The sequence below is a fragment of the Lagenorhynchus albirostris genome, chromosome 10 (assembly GCF_949774975.1).
Source record: "Lagenorhynchus albirostris chromosome 10, mLagAlb1.1, whole genome shotgun sequence".
NCBI lineage: Eukaryota > Metazoa > Chordata > Mammalia > Artiodactyla > Delphinidae > Lagenorhynchus > Lagenorhynchus albirostris.
In genome coordinates this window covers 98,319,479-98,323,181 of record NC_083104.1, presented here as the reverse complement: position 1 = coordinate 98,323,181, position 3,703 = coordinate 98,319,479, and the positions used below count along the sequence as shown (strand labels likewise).

General features: G+C 41.7%; 1 non-coding gene across 1 annotated transcript; it reads right to left on the bottom strand.

Annotated features, from left to right (window-relative positions):
* Positions 1 to 661: 661 nt before the first annotated feature.
* On the bottom strand, positions 662 to 768 carry LOC132528319 (U6 spliceosomal RNA). The gene has a single exon (XR_009543193.1). It is a non-coding gene; the product is annotated as a U6 spliceosomal RNA (small nuclear RNA).
* Positions 769 to 3,703: the final 2,935 nt, after the last annotated feature.

The following is a 3,703-nucleotide window of genomic DNA, read 5'->3' as shown; positions in this document are numbered from 1 at the left end:
GTTTATTTTTGTTTTTATTCCCATTACTCTAGGAGGTGGGTCAGAAAGGATCTTGCTTTGATTCATGTCATAGAGTGTTCTGCCTATGTTTTCCTCTAAGAGTTTGATAGTTTCTGGCCTTACATTTAGGTCTTTAATCCATTTTGAGCTTATTTTTGTGTATGGTGTTAGGGAGTGATCTAATCTCATACTTTTACATGTACCTGTCCAGTTTTCCCAGCACCACTTATTGAAGAGGCTGTCCTTTCTCCATTGTACATTACTGCCACCTTTATCAAAGATAAGGTGTCCATATGTGCATGGGTTTATCTCTGGGCTTTCTATCCTGTTCCATTGATCTATCTTTCTGTTTTTGTGCCAGTACCATACCGTCTTGATGACTGTAGCTTTGTAGTATAGTCTGAAGTCAGGGAGCCTGATTCCTCCAGTTCCTTCTTTCGTTCTCAAGATTGCTTTGGCTATTCGGGGTCTTTTGTGTTTCCATACAAATTGTGAAATTTTTTGTTCTAGTTCTGTGAAAAATGCCAGTGGTAGTTTGATAGGGATTGCATTGAATCTATAGATTGCTTTGGGTAGTAGAGTCATTTTCACAATGTTGATTCTTCCAATCCAAGAACATGGTATATCTCTCCATCTATTTATATCATCTTTAATTTCTTTCAAAAATATGGAACGCTTCACGAATTTGCGTGTCATCCTTGCGCAGGGGCCATGCTAATCTTCTCTGTATCGTTCCAATTTTAGTATATGTGCTGCCGAAGCAAGCACCACTCCTTGTTCTTAAGAGCCCAGTCTACAAGGGGCAATGACGTGGAAACAGATTGGAATGGCATACACTGATGTCTGTTATTGTGAAAGGCACAGAGAGGTGCACTTAACATCAACAGGGCCATGAGGTATATATACATAATTGAAAAAACAGCATTTCAAATGCATAAAATGGGACCAACCATTTCAAGGTTTAACTGGAAAGTGGTGACTTCCATGTGGCTGTGAAAAAAAAATGCCTAGTAGGATTAGGGAGAACTGGGAGAGACTGAAATAGACACACCCATAGAAGTAGCCTGAGCTAGATTTTGAAGTGCTTTCTCATCATGCAAAGGCCTTTAGACATTCTTCTACAAAAAACAAAGACCTAAAAGAGATCTTTAAGCAGGAGAGTGAAATAATTAGATCTGCTTTATAGAAAGACTTGAGCAATTCTGAATTCAGGCACTTAGAAAAGTATGCCTCAGACATATTTCTTCCAATTTTTCAAGTCGAATTTGTTCTACTTTTCTTTGCCTGACACCATCCTTTTTCTTTTCCTCTATTCAGGAAGCCAGCCACACACTGAATACCATGACAGAGGCAAAGTCCCTAGCAAGGCTCAGAGTAAGAAGGAGAGTCCTTGACCTGATTGAGAACAAGGTGTTGGAAAGTAGGGAGAACTCTGAAGAAATCATCATGTTTAATAGCCTACAGAACTATGTCCAAAGTCTTAAAAGCAGATTACTCTTTGACCTGCATATGACATATGTAATAACATCTTCCAGTATCTCCTTGAGTCTGTTTCTGGAACCTAGCAGTGGGGTATCTGGATGACCACTCAGTACAGACAAAGTTCTTGATGAGACTTCTGCAGGAAGAGTGGTGTGGATGCTTCATGTGATGGCTGGGAGAATTCTGAGTTGCCTAGAATGTTCATGGATTGGAGGCCCTAGAGCACTTTAGGAGGGCATCACCTTTCACTTGACCGAGCCCCGACCAAGACATCAGGGAAAATGATTTGGATGGGCAGCTTTAAGATGTTACCACATTCTTCTCAACTTGCAAGCATGAACGTTAAATCTCTACAGTCAAGGGGAAAAATAAACTTTACTAAAATATTCAGCAATAGGAAAGAAACCTCGTGAAGCTCCCTGACACATGTGGAGCTGAGGTTGGTCGTGAGCCACTCTGAAGAAATCAGATCCCTCTTCTCTCATTTAATGGGTTTGATGAACCATCTTCAGCAAGTCTGCTTCCGTATCTCCTGATGTATTCTCATTTAGCATCCATGATGCTCACTGATACCTCTGAGCATCTCACAAGAGAAGGAAGATGTAGGATAGGTGCTTTGTGTTCTGTCTTTCTGTTCTTTGAAGTGGGGTCCCCACAGCACCAGCAATGAGGTGACTGCAGAGAAAATTCTCTCCCCAAGAGTTATAGCTTTTATAGCCTAACAGACTTGACACACCATACACACACACACACACACACACACACACACACACGTAGACACGCAAGCACGCCTAGTAGGGTCGCCAGATTTAACGAATATATAAATACAGGGCACCTAGTCAGTTAGATTTGAACTTAAGATGAAGAGGAAATAATTTTTTATTTTAAGTGTGCCCCAAATGTTACATGGGCAGATTTCATGGATTTTGCAATAGGTAGGTGTGCCTATTTCACGCTGGGACTAATGTCTCAGCATTGTCTGGGAAAGGTGGTGAACCAGGAGACAGAAGGGGATTTTAAAATATGTTGGTGTGGGGCAGTGATCAATATTAGAAAAGATGGCTTTGTTTCCCAGTTCTGTCAGCTTATGACCTTTGGCAGGTGATTTAATCTTTCAAAGCCTCAGTTTCGTCATCTGTAAAATGGGGATAAGGACAGTAACAACAGCGAATGTTTTCTGAGCACTTAGTAAGTAGTAGGCATTATTCTAAAGGCTTTACATGTGTTGTCTTATTTTATCCTTACACCAGTGCCATGGGTAAGGTGGGTATAATTATTAGTATTATCCTCATTTTATATCTGGGAATCTAGGGCAGTGGGAGGCTAGGTAACTCACCTAAGAACAGAGCTACTTACTAGGGGAGTTGGGATGGATTCAAGTTCAGGAAGAACGGTTAACTCTACAGTGTCGATAAATGAAGTGTGTATGGTGCCAATGCCAGTGGCAGGTGCCTAGTCAGAGCTTAATCCATGGTATTACCAACCCTTATCAGAATAGCAGCTCTGCCTGGTCCCAGGAAATGCTATAAGACATGAGAAGATAACCCAAAAGGAAAATTAGAGATCCCTTCCAGGAGAAGCAAGTGACCAAAATTTAAAACGCCATATGTGGGACTATACTCCCACCCCAGCATCTCTCATCAGCTAGGACAGAATGAAGCCAGAAATTTGGAGGTCTTGCTGGACTCCTTCTGACCTGAGAAGACCCTGCGTGATCATAGTCAGCTCTAGTCTGGATTTCGTCCACGGCAGTGAGACTAAAAAGCATGTACCATTGGCAGGACGTCAGGTGCCTGCCCTTGAGTGTTTTCAGTTTACATTTTTCTTCTTTGTTCATTTGTTTATTCAAAAGTATTTGTGGAGCTTCTTCTATGTTACCATGTTGAATGTTGAGTTGGTTTCTCAGAATACCAATAGAAACACAGCAGACCCCTGACCACAATCGCACAGTTTGTGGGGAGACAGATCTATCAAGATTGAATTTCAAGGCAAGGTGATACATGCAACAGCGGCAGAGGTGGCTCAGATTGCAGACCAAGCCTACTTAAGGTGGAGGAGAAGGTCGAGAGGAGAGGTGTGAGAGCAGAAGAGACTCCATAGAGGCAATGATGCTGGAGATAGGACTTAAAGGGGAATGCTAGCAGCTGACATCTGCTGAATTCCTACTGTGTGCCAGGGACTACTGTAAGAGTTTTACCAGTGTTAACTCATTTGATATGAA